At 31.9% G+C, this 15,565-nt stretch overlaps 1 protein-coding gene and 1 long non-coding RNA gene across 3 annotated transcripts in view; one reads left to right on the top strand and one right to left on the bottom strand.

The window, feature by feature from the left end:
• The window catches only part of LOC147073254 (uncharacterized), a 781,660-nt gene that overhangs the window by 633,506 nt on the left and 132,589 nt on the right, over nucleotides 1-15,565 (top strand). The gene's annotated exons all lie outside the window — the stretch shown is intronic.
• LOC147073262 (uncharacterized) overlaps nucleotides 668-15,565 on the bottom strand; it is a 58,891-nt gene continuing 43,993 nt past the window's right edge. Inside the window, exons 1-3 of one of the 2 annotated variants that reach the window (XR_015070438.1) lie at nucleotides 6,162-6,405; nucleotides 3,624-3,859; nucleotides 668-2,640 (exon numbers count right to left, since the gene is read on the bottom strand). This is a non-coding gene — a long non-coding RNA (uncharacterized LOC147073262). Of the gene's footprint in view, nucleotides 2,641-3,623; nucleotides 3,860-6,161; nucleotides 6,406-15,565 lie in introns of those variants that run through there. The other variant, XR_015070439.1, reaches the window with a different exon arrangement.

The following is a 15,565-nucleotide window of genomic DNA, read 5'->3' on the forward strand; positions in this document are numbered from 1 at the left end:
GTATGTACCTCATGCCGTGTCCAAGTATAAGAGGATTATCCTAAGCCAATAGTTGATAAGAGGCTAAGAACTAGAAGAATCTTTTTTATTCATTTATAATTTGAAAGAAAAATCAAAACTCATATAAATACTCACCTCTCTGTAATAGGAATATGTAAATCTTTCAAACAGATTAAACTTTTTTATTAGTAATACAAATTACTATGATTTGTAATATTCACTGTCTATGATATTAAAATTTAATCTCCCAGTGAGCTCATTCTTCAAACCGTGTTACTGTTAAAGCGAAAGTTACCACTTGGCTTACACAACATTATTATAGTAATAAATAAAAGTCATCTACACTTCTTCACTGTCCACAAATGCTACTTATTGTACGATTGGTATAATATAGGTAATTATATTATCACACCTGATAAGTCAGTCACCCCCAATCATTTTCCTTCATCAAAATATGTCGAAAACCAGTAGTTCTCTACATCACACTATTGAATGTCACATCAATGATTGGTAATGAGGTGGTATTCTTGGGTAAATGTGCTCACATTGTTTAAGGCTGTGGTGTGTTTGTTTATTTTATAGTAACAACAATGTGATACATAGATTTTTACTTATGATACTGAATAGTTGCAGTGTTAAAATCAAAATGTGAAAAAAATAAACTGATGTAGTCAAATGTCACATTTGGAATCATTATTTATTTAAAAAAAAAAATCAGGATAAAAAACATAGTTAATTATGATCTAAAGAATTTGTCAGATAATTATAAAAAAACATGAAAAATAAGTAAAAATAAAAAAAAATTATAAACCTTAGTTTCTGTCACACGTACAAATTCGTTTCGACTGCAACACGACGAATTTTTCGATGTGATTTTGTTGTCATTCACTAAACAAATGTATCTTAATGTACTTCCGCACGTAGCATCAGTGTAACATTATTGGTAGAAAAAACAGCTGCTTCGGCGCATGTGCAGTTGCTGCTTTTTCATTCATTTCGGAAAACTGCGTGACGTCACAGTTCCGGCATGGACCAACCAGTGCGCGCGGAAAAGAATGTTAATATTTCCGGCAGTTTTTATTTATGACTATGTCCCAGTCGAGACGATTTTGTATGTGCGACCGGGCTACTTAATCATTTTTATAAATTTAGTAGAAATATCTACAATTTTATTCCCGTCGACGTCATAGAGGCAGCGATGCTTAACATCTACACCAGTGTTCAATCTAATCTCCTCTACGAACAGTCGATGCCATAATCAGCATCGGACAATCGGTAACTAATATTAGCAGATTTCAAACCAATATATTTCTTCATCGTTCACTTTTTACGTATCTACTTACTGATTTGTTTAGAAATGATAAGAATAAAAATGTTAACCAAATTCTTATAAGGTTCATTGTAAATTAAATATCTCATTTCGATTGGAAATTTTGAGAAAGAGTATCCGTTACAGGAATGACTTACCTACTTATTAATAATTGTAACCAGTTTTCTTCGTATATTGTAATAAAGTATATGATATGAGCATGCAATGCTTAATAATAAAAATGTAACCATGACAGCATAAAAGCTCCCAGATGAGATTAAAAAGAAAATGTTTCATTTGGTGGTTAGGAAAAATCAAAAAAGCTCTTGAATATAGTTCTGAAGGAAATTAACCTGCTAATTGGAAAATCTAAACAATTATATACACAGACAATTTTATTTTTACCCACATTTTTTAAATTGTACCAAAATGTACTACCACACGTTCCGGACATTTTTCAATTGGCAAATTTAATAACAGTAGTATATAAGATGAATATTGGCTAGTCGTTAGGCCATGCCATCTAATTACAATTTTGCAATCAAAAATATACCAATCGTAATTAATGCTGAAGTATTAATAGGTACTTGTGACTAGGACCGTCAAAAAAGTTTCGATATTTTCTTTCGATGGCGATACCTACTGATTTTGCGTTTTTGTATCCAAAAATATATCCTTCGCGGACAAGTATCATTTAATACCGATATTTTTCGACCGATACGATATCGAAACTTTTTCTTTCGATATTTTTTGTGACTACTCATTAGTATTGTCAAAATTCACTAATTGAAGCCTCCCCTCAATAACGATCTATGTTACATTTGGGCATTTTGAGATAATCAAATAAAACTATTTTGTTGAGAAGAAATTATTTATAATTAAAATACCTCTCCTGAATTCCTTATTTGTATTCCTCTTTCCATTTTCCGCAGGGCTAACAAAAACTCTCGTGTAATCCTCCATTTTGACAGATGCATAGATCATTATTGTAGGGAGGCCAACATAACGGATCAAAAACAAGTGACTTAATGTTGCTAGATCAAAAAAAAATATGCCAAAACAGAGGCAATGTGATGTAGATCATTATTGAGGGGGAGGCTTCAATTACAAATATTAAAGACAGTGTCCACTTCAGTAATGGTTATGTGCATTTCTGGTATTGATGATTGTGTCTCCTGATGTGGAAGCCTTTGCTTTGCAATTTGTGTAGTATTTGCTGCATCTCCAGTGAGTGATGCCTGAAGGGGTAACGGAGTGTCTCACGAATCGTTCTTTGCCCACTTGTAGACATCTTTGACCCTGTCTAGATAGGCCATAACCTACAGGAACATCTAAAGATAATCAAAACAAATTCCGAATAAGATTTAATCTAGATAAAATTCTATATAATGGTGAGGGTTGGTTCAGTTAGTCTTGATAGTTTAATATTTAAAAAAATATCACATCAATTTGATGAATTAAAAATGGAAAAATAAAAAAATATTTCAAACGAATACATGAAAATATTGATTGTTTCAAATAATATTAACTTTCTTTTTCTTTAATTGTCAATTCTTGGTGGAAAGATATCGTACTACAGTGGCGAGCGGTGGATGTAGGCTGTTAAGATTCGATATAAATAGTGCACACTAAACTTTCATACTTATTTATTTTCATTTAACTACGAATACAACTTGCAGGTGGCGCTGGTTAGTTTTTAAAATTCAATTAAACCCTGTATAAACCAAACCATAATAGTTTAGGGATGATATAGGTAAAAATCCGACAAAAATCGTGCACATTTTATCAATCTGACTTACCTATTTGTTTTCGTTGAATCAAGAATACATATATCAGGTAGTGTTGATTAGGTTTTTGAAATTCATTAAGCCCTGTCTAAACCAAACCAAAATCGATAAAAAATATTTTTCTATCTACAAAATATCTAAAAGGATGTATGGTTTAATGGCATAATTTTAGGTATTTTAAAGATAAACGTAAGTATATTTTTTACTATTATCTAATATGGCTTGGATGAGGCAGGGTTTAATTGTATTTTAAAAACTAACAAATACTATCTACATTCTACACACTGTAGACTAAGAATCTATAAAAACAAATACATTTGACTGATAAAGTTTAGTATGCACTATTTATGTCGGATATTAATAGCCTACCTCCACCCTTCGCCACAGACACAAGCTACATATATGACTTTACTGTTTAATAACTTTGTCATAATTAAATAAATAAATTAATTATAATTAATTAAATTTAAAATTTGTTTATCTGACACATATTACAATAATAATATGTATTACATGATATATCATACCTTTGTAATCAAAACCCCGCTGCCCAGACGCTGACTGCCTTAGATGTGGTCATGCAATTCTCTAATGCGTACGATATTGCTGTCACTCGACGTATGGATGTACGCCCGGCACCCGTCTTTATGTTTGACACATCTCCAAATGTTTACGGTGCCGGATGTGTGGTGGAAATTGTACCGCATTTCCCCGACGATGATACATTTTTCCGTGTCCCTAGCTGGTCGTTCATTAACCTTTTCTGCAATCAGAAAAATAAAATGATGGTGTATTTTCACCTATTTCAAATTTCATTCAAATCTCTCAATGCCTTAGCAAATACATATCATTTGTAGCATGGTTCGGTGGCGATTAAACACTATTGTGGAATATTAAGCTACATGGTTTCGGGGTGTATTTTTCTATGACGTGACGACTTCATAGAGCGACTTTAATACAAGTTGTTCATTCACCGTTTTGTAGAAACCGTCATTGGATTACCATTCCATCCGTGTGTAAAGATATAACAAACTCCACCAGTTTGTATTGGACTCATCTGGTGAAGAGGAAAAGGTTAAGGTAGGCTGTCAGTCAATAACTCAACGACTCAGAAAACTGACGTGTAGGGAAAGAGGTTTCAAATGTCAGAGTGAATCTCGCTTGTGAGTTGGTTAATGATCGAATCGTCAGATATAATTGCCGCAATCATCTATTCAAATTTTAGTGATTACAACTAGTCGAGACATATGACTCCAATGCGTAGATACTTTATTTATATCAAATCAGATGTTTTTTCCCCAAGAATATAACATAATATCGAGGGTATACTGACCGAACGCATTGTTTCAGTTTTTGCTGTTTTTTCTGTTTTAAATGCCAAAATGTATACAATTTTACGCTCTACGTCCTGGTAAAACGCACAAAGGCATAGGATATAATGGTGAGAAAATAGAAACATTATTAAATCATATTGTTATTTTTTTATTCTGATAGAAAGCATGATAATGACGTAATGCGTTCTGCGTATACAACATACAGGACTTGTAACATGTTGTATATTGTGTTTGCCATAAAGGTTAGTCTTTATAATGTAGAAAAAATGTTTTTAAATCATAAAAAAATCTACGTGAAAAAAAAATAAAGTCCTTTTTGCGATTAACGATTAATTTGCGAGAACTTGTTTTAATGAGTTAATGCTTTCTGTCAGTACACCCTCGAATAATATGCATCCCAGCGCATCTATCATATACACAAAACTGCTATCGGCCGCCATCGGCAGCTATCGAGTGTAGTTTTGTATCGAAGTATTAAAAATTCTAATTGTATATTTTTGTTTGAATTGCGACTTTTCGTGTTATGTAACCGCTCATTTAAAAATACCTATTCTCTAATACAACGAGTAATGCTTATAACGAGCAAATTCAGTCGGTCCCATCTTCCTCGTAATAACCAAGTTCGACGTATTCGGAAAATTATTTCATTATCTATGATACACCTAACGAGAGGTGGACTATGGACTACTTAAATAGTGTGATTTTGTGGACCACGGCAGTTATTACAAAACGTACACGAAATTTGTTAGTAATATTTTAGAAGGAATGTTAGGTATGAATTACGTATAGGTATCGAATATAAAAAATTAAAATAAGATTTAATAACCATATTTTAATTTCTCATTTATATACCTTCCGAGAAATATTTTTAACGTATTTTATTATAAGTATTAAATTAAAGGTCGTAACACAACATAAGTAATATCAAATTGTATAAAAATGCTACAAAACTACCGATATAAAGAAATGTAACCTAGGTGTTATCATGTACATATTATATTTGTTTGTCGACAAGACTTAGCAAAATAATTGTTTATTAATTCCAGCAATGTTTGAACCTAAAAAAAACTTATTGCCTACATTTTAATATGTATAATTATCATATTTGCTGTATCGTTAAATTTGTCAATTGTGAGTTTGGATGTATGTATTTTTTATGTATGTATATTAGCAATATTTACAATTTGTATTGATAATCCATAAAAGAATTGATTCGTAATATTTCCCCCCTCAATGTATGTAGTGTACAAAATACATGAAACAAGTTTCGAGTAGGTACTTTAAAATCTTTTTAAGATTAGTAATTATTATAAATAATTATTAATAATAATAAGCAACGCAACGAACAGAGCCGAGCAGTAGAATCAACTTGGAGAGGCCTTCATCCAGCAGTGGATAGATTCAGGCTGATGATGATAAAAAGTAATTTGTATTATGGGTCTAAGTTACCAACTAAGTTACTAAGTTAGTTAAGTGCTAACTTTGTCCCACATGTTTGTATCATTTTTTATAACAATCATTACAATATTTTTTTTACTTGAAATGCACCTTAAGATATATATCCAAATAATAAGACAAATACTAATGGCGATTTATGAAAATACAAAATAAAACTCTTAAAACAATTAACTTCATATTTGAGGAACAATATCTATTTAAGGAGCTTTAATAATAATAAGAAAATACGTGCGACAACTTAATAAGAAATGTATACCAAATGGTGGTTGGTACCTTGGTTAAATCTACTGGTTATGTTATGTTAGGTACAGGATGGTTGTGAATGTTATGGTGTTTCAAGATGATCTCGTTGATTGTGACGACTTTCGCTCGGCATCCTTTCGAATGGTGAGATGAACAACGCCAGTCAACTTTCCCACAGCGAGATGTTCTCTGAGCATAAAAAGAAAAATCCGCCATCACCAGCATCCGATTGCCAGATCTTGATAACTTGTATTGAGCCGTACTGAATTGTGCTAGAAGCAAATATGGAAAGAGACGTCAGATTTAATGTTTCTGAAATCTAAACCATGGGAACTTAGTAACTATATTTGAGTAGTTATATGAAGCTTTATTTTATAAATCGGGTTATCTTTTGTATTGACGTTATGTTTGACGTTAATCTACGCTAAAATATATAAATCTTCCTTCATCAAACCAAATGTATTTATTTATCGCCTAAACGTACGTAATAATTTTAAAGCATCTAAAATAATTGATAAGTTGTAAAACTAACTGGGCGTCAATGCCTTTTTTGGCTGATTTAGTTTATTTTTATTATATGTATCGGTTCGTTTTCATACTTGAAAAATACATGTAATCGTCGTGACAGTGAACAAATCGGATGAATCCCCCTACGGAAATTGAAAATGCTGTTGTGTTTACACTCTCAAATGCAACATCCACAATGCACCCACACAGAGATCGCCAACATCAATGTATGGACTCCTAAATGACAGCCAGGTTGTGTACGTTGACTTACAAGAGATCACTTATAAGAGATCATTTAGGGTTAACTCAGATCGGATGAAACTAGGGTATCGTTTCATCAAATTTCATGGTACCTACTAGAGGTGGGAAAACTGGTCGATTTTGAAGACTAAGTATACTTACTACCAGTATTAAAAAATACTTAGTATTGAAACTTGTTCCAAAATACTTATTAGTATTTGAAATATCGGCTATAATAGAATCGTTAAAAATACATCCGCTTTTCGAAAAGTCCCATTTTCGAGACAGGTACAGCTGGAACTATGGCACTAGTCACTCCTGTTTCAGTAGAAAATACTGAAGCATTAAAAGCACTGGTTTCATTTATCTGTAAAGAATTTTCATTTACAGGTGGAGCTATATTTTGCCTGGAAAATTCAATATGAATAGTTGGGTGCTTGCGCTGTAAAAGTTTCTTCAAATTTGACATTGACTTGTATGAATTTTTTATTTTACAAACATTACAGATGGCATAATTTGTAACTATTTTTTTGGAACGATTCCACACGAAACTTAACCTTTTAGTAGCCATTTTTACAATAATTGTTTATTAAGTATAATATAATTATTATCCATTTATACAATCACGCATACAATTTGAATTCAGTTTATGTTTATAAGTTCCAATTATAACACTAAAAATCGAGAAACTAGACGTGACAAAACCAGATAAACGCGTAGTCAGTTCAGTTATTCATTTTCAGTTATCAGAACTCCGCTATTTCGGCTTGCGACTGACGTCAACTCGATGTAAATGTCTTACTCAACTGAAACTAAAACTAAAACCCGTCGCATACTAAACATACGTGAGTCGCGACGCCGAGGCGATGATTTCATACGTAGCAAGACTACGAACTACCTAGCGGACGGCGAGATCTCATACCATGCGTCGAACTCCTGTACTCGATAAAGTTTCATACTCAACTGAAACCAAAACTCTTAAACTAAAACCCTAAGGCGAACTCAAAAGTATACTATAAAACGAACATGACGTGACCATTTCTGTCCTTCACTATACCAACTTTACAACAGAGGAGAAAGGGAGAACAATGGCAGTTGAGTATAATATCACGGCTAGACATACGTGTATCATGATATCTCGCTCGCGCGCATTTAATATCAATAGCGTTGAAAGTCAACCAGCATCACGGAATAGCGAGTCACGGCGATGATATTATTATCGAATGCGTTCGAATTCGAACATCTAATACGTTTCAAGTTTCTTGAAACAAGTTTATTGGGCAACAAATACTTAGTATGGGTAGTTTCATCCGAAACTTAAGTACACAAACTGGTGACAGTATTTCCAACTCACCTCTAGTACCTACCTGACATAATTTTATGAAAACAGTATTAACCCTCAAAGTTACAGACACTGAATAGAAATTCTATATTCTGCCCCTGTGGCTACAGCCAAAGTCAAGTACCTTCCTACATACAAGAATAATATTTAGGTAGCTACAGATTACTTAGGTATGTATATATTATTATACATGTTGGATATTTTTACTCCCGTTAAAATTATGCTTATTGAAAGAACATTATAACTATTTTATTGCTTGTGTGTTTCTCAAATAAAAGTCACATAATATTGTAAAAATAGTATTTATTTATTTAAAAAAATATTTTAATAAATGGTATAACAATTATTGTCATGGTAGTGGTTATTAATTTATTATATTTATAATAAAGTTATGGTAAAATACCCTCCATCTTTTTGCGAGGAAATATAATTATTGAAAGTTCGCTCAAGCCATTGGATTCTCGCCAAGAGTTTAAGTAAATTTACTTATTAAAAAATAACATTTTATGATTTTCTAGGCGAAATATTCGAACCCGCAACTCACAGATTCATAGGCCGACGTTATTTAACATTATATTATTTAGAAAAACACTAACTGAGAGAGTATATCACAACCAATAGAAAAAACTTTTTTGAAAAAAGTAAGCCAACCGGTCGGGAATCGAACCCGGCATCTCCAACGGGTAAACGCCCCAAACTACCGACGTTATTTAATTGCCCCCTTTTCAATAATAAAATTGGTAAATAAATATGTTTAAATCAGTTATATCTCCACGTTAAGGCTCAGACATACAGCAGTGCATTTGCAGCGCGTCGACGCATGTCTTACTCGTTTCCAAATATATCCTATTTGAATCTCAAATTGGATTTTTTTATTCAACTGGAGATTCTAATCGGATGCATTTGGAATTACTCTAACTGCAGTGCCGTGTGTCTTACCCTTAATATGATTTTCAGAGAAATTATTGTACAAAAAATATAATAAAACGATAGACAAATATATTTGTCAGTGCATTTTTAATACATATCATTGTAAAGTGAGTCGATTAAACAATTAACACTTTCTCTGATTTTAGTAGGCTTGGTAGGGTTTTAGTGCGAAATCAAATCCTCAATTAAAACATATAAGAATAAATTACTATTAAACATAAGTTATCATCAATCATTGCCGACTCATGTAGAAAGCCGATACATTCACAACGACTGGTCCTACTTTTTCCGCCCTTCCATTGTTGTCTATGGATGACCTGTCATTGCCTGTCTTTGTTCTATATAGTGCTCATACTGACGCGTCTGTTGCGTTCACACAGGGAATGGTTTGATTTGGATTAATGAGTTACATGATAAATAATACACTAGCATTAACACACTTTCTACAAATGTAATGCATATATCAATGCTACATATTTTCTGGAAATCGATATTACCACCGGTTTTTGTGTGAAGGACTAGTCCGACTTTGACAGCTGATAAATAACATGAATGTATATTATTTATAAATAACACTGATAGTTAATAGGTATATTTGATTTGAGAATTTTTTATGATTCAATTTGAAACGAGAAAGGGCGAATCAATATGTCAAGCAATCTGGGATATGATTTTGACAGCTGAACAGTGGACCACTCGTTGCTTGTGCAAAATGATATGCTCAGGTTTTATTAATCTAAAGATGACGCCGCATCAATACATTATGCCGGATCACACTCTCGTCGAGACGATTCGGCAAGCCGCTCGTCGAGGCTTTCCCTGAAACTATTTGGTACATGAAGGAGCCTTAGGGCTCGGATAGTCTCAGCGAGAGTTTGAACCCGGCATTCAAAATAGCAGGTAGGGGCGCGCAGGTATTTTCATGGAAGACCACGAATCCAATTTTTTTGAAAAACGGTAATTAGAGTAAAATTAGATGGTGTAAATAAGATGTTATGATAACTATATAAAATTAACTGAAAAATACATCCAGAGTGATAGTCATAAAAATATTATTGTATACATACTGCAAGCGAAAAAATAATATTAGTAATAATAGTATAATATAGGGTTATCTCTAGGGAGCCTGTTTATTTCTGTAAAATTACCTGCCCGTACTGATAAAATGTATGCCTATTATTTATAACTGCGGCAGTGTTACGCTTAATTGCAACATATTTTAAACCCCTACCTAAATTACGTTACAATTTTGAAGCCCATTGGTTAAAATAAACAAATTCGTTGAAAACGATCGATTCCATAACAATAGCGCCTGTTAACGTCCATGGATATCGCGATAATAACTGTTTACACGCAAAAGTGTTACCTGTCTCGCGACGTGTTGTAGGGTGTTATTTTTAATAGTTTATGAAAATTATTGGCAGGTTCGCCACTATCGTTCTATTGGGCAGACGCAGATATCGCATAAGTTCCAACTATCGCATGGACTCTTGCAACTTGCACGATAATACGTGTTTACACGTGCATTTTCTTGTTATGGCCGCGATAATACGTAGTCAGCAGTAAATCCATACACGTGTAAACGGGTTTCAATGCTCTTACGGAATAATTTATTCGTGTTGTGACATTACACTTTCTACAACCTCACTTCTTCTTTATCACAAATCATCACATAATAAATATATCAAAACCTCCCCCCTTCTTATGTCTTGCCTGTATGGATGAACCTAAAGTTCGAAAGTGTATATTATAAATGAGTTGTTTAAAATTAAAAAAAAAAAAATAGAACTATCCATATTTCGAAAGGTGGAGTATAATATAACATCAAATTTTTAATATTCAATTAATGGCACGATATATTATTAAAAAAATAACCCTTTTAAAATACTATGTATGTTTTAACAACAATGAATTACCGAAAATATTAGTACTTACCTACATATACATTGTTTTACTACAAACTCCAGATTGTCGTATACCTAGCTGTTAAAACCTCCGATGTGCCAAAATTTAAATTTTACAGTAGAGACAAGAAACTGCTTTTTGTAAATCTGTGGATGACTTGATTTATCTAAATAACATGTAGTACCTAAAAGGCTTGCCGTTATCGAGTTTTTTTAATAGCTCAATAAATACGTCAATTCGGAGGTTTCTATAATTAATTCCATGTTAATTTTGGCAGTTTATATTATAGAACATTACAGGGCTTTACTAAAAATAATGCAGTGTAAAGAAAATATTGAGAAAAAAAATGTTGACAAAATTGTCACATCTCAGGTTTTGACAGATTAGCGACGAAATATTTAATTGCGGATTTTATAGGTATAAGCCATATAATCCTTCGTCAAGAACAAAAGAACATCTGTAACTACATGTATACAGTGTTTTCCATCCACGGCAGAATACAAATACATGGACATGTGTATCAAAACATGTTCCTATAGAAACAGTTTTTTATACAATGTCCATTTGTTCATGCATCTTGGATCCAGACTAGGCATCATAGTGAATAATACGTCAAACTTCAAACAAAGGTTGGGCACTGAGAAAGACGATGATCGTGCTCGACCATGAGTTTAGCCACGACTCCTCCGACGAGCTGAAGCCTTGCGGGGCAGTCTCCGCCTCTTCCCTCCTTGGTGCAGCACCAAATCTCCATTCCACCTGCATCGTCAGTGTTCACTGCAAGCAATCGCTGATACTCGTGACTGTTGTAAACCAGGCGAAATTCGTCGCCCTGCGACAAAATGTACGGGACGTCTGAAAACAAGTCACGCATTCAATACATATCCCTCTAAATTTAATAAAACCTATTATATGTAGGTTGTATATCCCAGACTTTTTTTAAGTTATACTTCTTTAGGCGCGTTTGGGAAAACAGATTAGTGTATTTTTGGCGTGTGACAAAGTTGCGCGCGCAAATGTAACGCATTAATTTGGCATGGGACGGAAGTTTTGCCCGCCGATGCGACATAATTTATTGTGCGCGGCGACGTTCAGGTGTTCTAAATGCTGGAGGTTTGTAATTTTCAGCTGTGGCTTGGGCCGGTTGGGTAAAGACTGAATGTTGCAACTTTTATTATGATTAAGTATTCATTATTCATTTACATGCGCATGCGCATAGTCGTTCAATACCTACAACCAAGTAAACAGCACGTGTTGTAAACATAACCAATATTGTGTCATAATAAAAATATATATTTATAAACAAATTTCTTAAGACTAACATTCTACAGTGTGAATTTATATTCATAAAACTTTATTTATATTGGAGTGTATATTTATTTTTCATTGTAAAGGTTGTGTATGAGATTTGAGGCTATATACCTATTTATGAGTAAAATTATACATATATCAATAAATAAATAAATTTTGTCAATGTTGAGTTGGTAAATAATTAAAACAATGGTATGTTGTAAATTTACAATATTTAGACACTTCATACAAAAATATACATATTTTTACGGTTTTGGATAATATTAAATTTGTCGTATATCCCATGTCAATTTATTTATTAGCGGTTTATAATAATTGAAGACAATAATAATTATTATGTTTCATCACAAAAGCCAATATCACGTTTCAGTTAAACCATTAAATAGGCTATGTTTTACTTTTGATTTGTAATAAATTATTATTGTTAACGAAAATAGTTGTACAGTCATCTGTTTAAGAAAAGATGGTCGAAATAGCGGTTTGTTAAATTTTTCAAACCGAGGTTTTGAGATTTTTTTTACCAAATTGTTTTGTTATTTTTTTTTTGATACGCCAAAGAAATTAGTATAACTTTAACGCGCGTACATAAGTACACACACCGATTTTTTTTTAAATTTAGTATTTCTATTAAATTTGAATGATTTTTTTATTTTCAACCGCCATATATTTAATTTTAGCAGGGAAATATCTTAAAAGAAAGGGCACAATAAAAAAATAAAAAAACGATCGAACAAAATTTCAATGTCAAAGTATTGAGATAAATATAAGTAATCATTAATTGATTCGCACTAATAATTAAATCATACCACAAAGACAAGAGATATAGGTACCTTACTTACATAAGTTGCTTGAAGAATAAATTAAAAACATTTTTATTTAAAATATATTAGCTTTATTATACCTTCATAAAAATTTAACACTTTCGTGCCCACAACCATTATTCATTACTAACACAACGATTTTTTTAATCTTATAAAAAGTCGAGTACATTTTTTTTAAAAATATTTTAATAACTAAGTATTTAAAATTTTTATCACTTATTTAATTACTACTATTTAGTTAAGTGAACATCAGTTTTTTTTTCTTCATATTTTGTATGACTCAATAGAATAATTTTATTGATGTACTTATAATAATTATTTATTATGTAGGTACAAAAAGAACATAACTAATTAGCAATATATTATTTTGGTGATTTTTAATATGTACATATATATTTAGACACTTTCAACTGTAATATATTGTATTTAATACTGCCAATGTGATAACAATGCTTGATAAATATATCTATTTTTTATATTTCGGTATAAACTTTCGTTTTTTTTTTTAAACAGTACTTACACTAATAATTCACATATTATTATAATCAATAATATAATAAAGGCACATAATATAAATAATATATATATATTTTTTAATACATAGGTACATAAACATGTCAAAGCCTCAGTTGTTCCCCTTTCAAAGAGAAAAAATACATATAAAATCATATATGTAGATACTTTAATAACAATAAAGTTTTTGCCAAAAAGTACGTAGGTGTAAAATAAAATTTATTGACTAATAATTAATAACGTATATAATATGTATACTGTTTCTCATGGTTCATTAATGCACTAATATGAAATAATTTTCAAAATAGTGCCTAAAAGTATATTATGTACATAATTGATAATACTGTTAATATAGAAATATATAGAGAAACTATGTACAGATTGTATTTTAATTATATATTGCGATGTAATTTATAACAAAATAGTGACACACGACCCTGTCTTAAAAATGTTACCCTCCACTGTAGAAATTACGTCACATTTTGTAGGTACTCTCTTCAACCTCTCAATTGAAAAAATCGCGAAAGATTATCGATTTCAGTATAATGTTTTCGAGTTTATATTTTGTTAGTGTGACATTACATATTATAGAACACGTCATCCATCCCCTTCGTTACAAATCCTTACATTATCGGACTCCCTTCCCATTATGGTGTGTCGGCCAAATAAATACGTGAAAATCATCTAAATACCATCATTATGAGGTATGTCAATGTGACACCTGGTACCTATTGCTTACTTAATTGGAATGTAAAAATGGTTTATTACAATTTAATTGTGGAAGTACTAAATATCTATAAATCTCTATTATGTATATACATAATTAACTAGGTATATTAATATAAAAAAATATCAACGTTGAAGGTATTGCTATAAAGGCAAGTTTTGAAACTTGAAGCAAACTTTGAATATAAAATCATTTTCCACCAAGTGCATAACTCCAATAATTTCTGTTAATCGTAATGTACCTACTGTAAAAACTTCACAACTTTACTTTTGTTGAGACAAAAGGGCGTAACAGATAATTTACAGCTTCACAAGATATTACCAAAGTGAAATGATAAATTTGCTAGTTTCGCACACATATTATTATATTTTATCAGATATTAAAACTCTTGCCGAGTCTTTTACAATTTAACAATTTAACCCATAACGTTTTTTGGCATAACGTCCTTTACGCCGTTTTGTCTTAGCATACTCGATATGAAGCTATGTCTGTCATTTTGTGCTTATTGGGATATTTTCGTAATGTTGTATGGGAAATTATGAATGAAGTACTGTAAGTACACTGGTTATTTTTCTGTCAGTCTTCGGCGTCAACGTTATACAATATGGTTTACTTTGTCCCTTAGAGAAAATTACCGATCCTTTCAATACTACATACGTATGTTTAAGGAATGTTCCTACTTATAAGTCTATAATACTTAAGGAAACGTTTTAAAGCACCAGTTTTAAATTCTTCTATTATCGGAATTGCTAAACCGAAAAGGCTTAAGTGACAAAAACTTCGTAAATTCCTTCGTAAGCCTTGCCGATGCACTTTTGACGTTCTAAAAAATCCATACCAATAAATAACAAACCGACGCCATAATGTCACTTACGCCCTTTTGATTTAGTATTATCGATATGTGATATTAATAATAAATTTATTTTTATAAACATATATAAAGACAATAATATTATGTTATGGTAATAGAAGCTGCCGCCTTAATCTCTTGGGAGGTAAGTGGTTGTGGATATTTTTCCTGGATACGACTTGTTTTCCAATTGTATGGACGGCCGCCCTGCATCCCTTGTTGCAGTGTGTCGAACAGTACCAGAGAACTTTGTTCCTGTGCAATGAGTTCCTCTTGTACGAGAATGTG

The sequence above is a fragment of the Rhyacophila brunnea genome, unplaced genomic scaffold (genome assembly GCF_057557595.1).
Source record: "Rhyacophila brunnea isolate RB1 unplaced genomic scaffold, BYU_Rbru_1.0 scaffold_18, whole genome shotgun sequence".
Classification (NCBI taxonomy): Eukaryota; Metazoa; Arthropoda; class Insecta; order Trichoptera; family Rhyacophilidae; genus Rhyacophila; species Rhyacophila brunnea.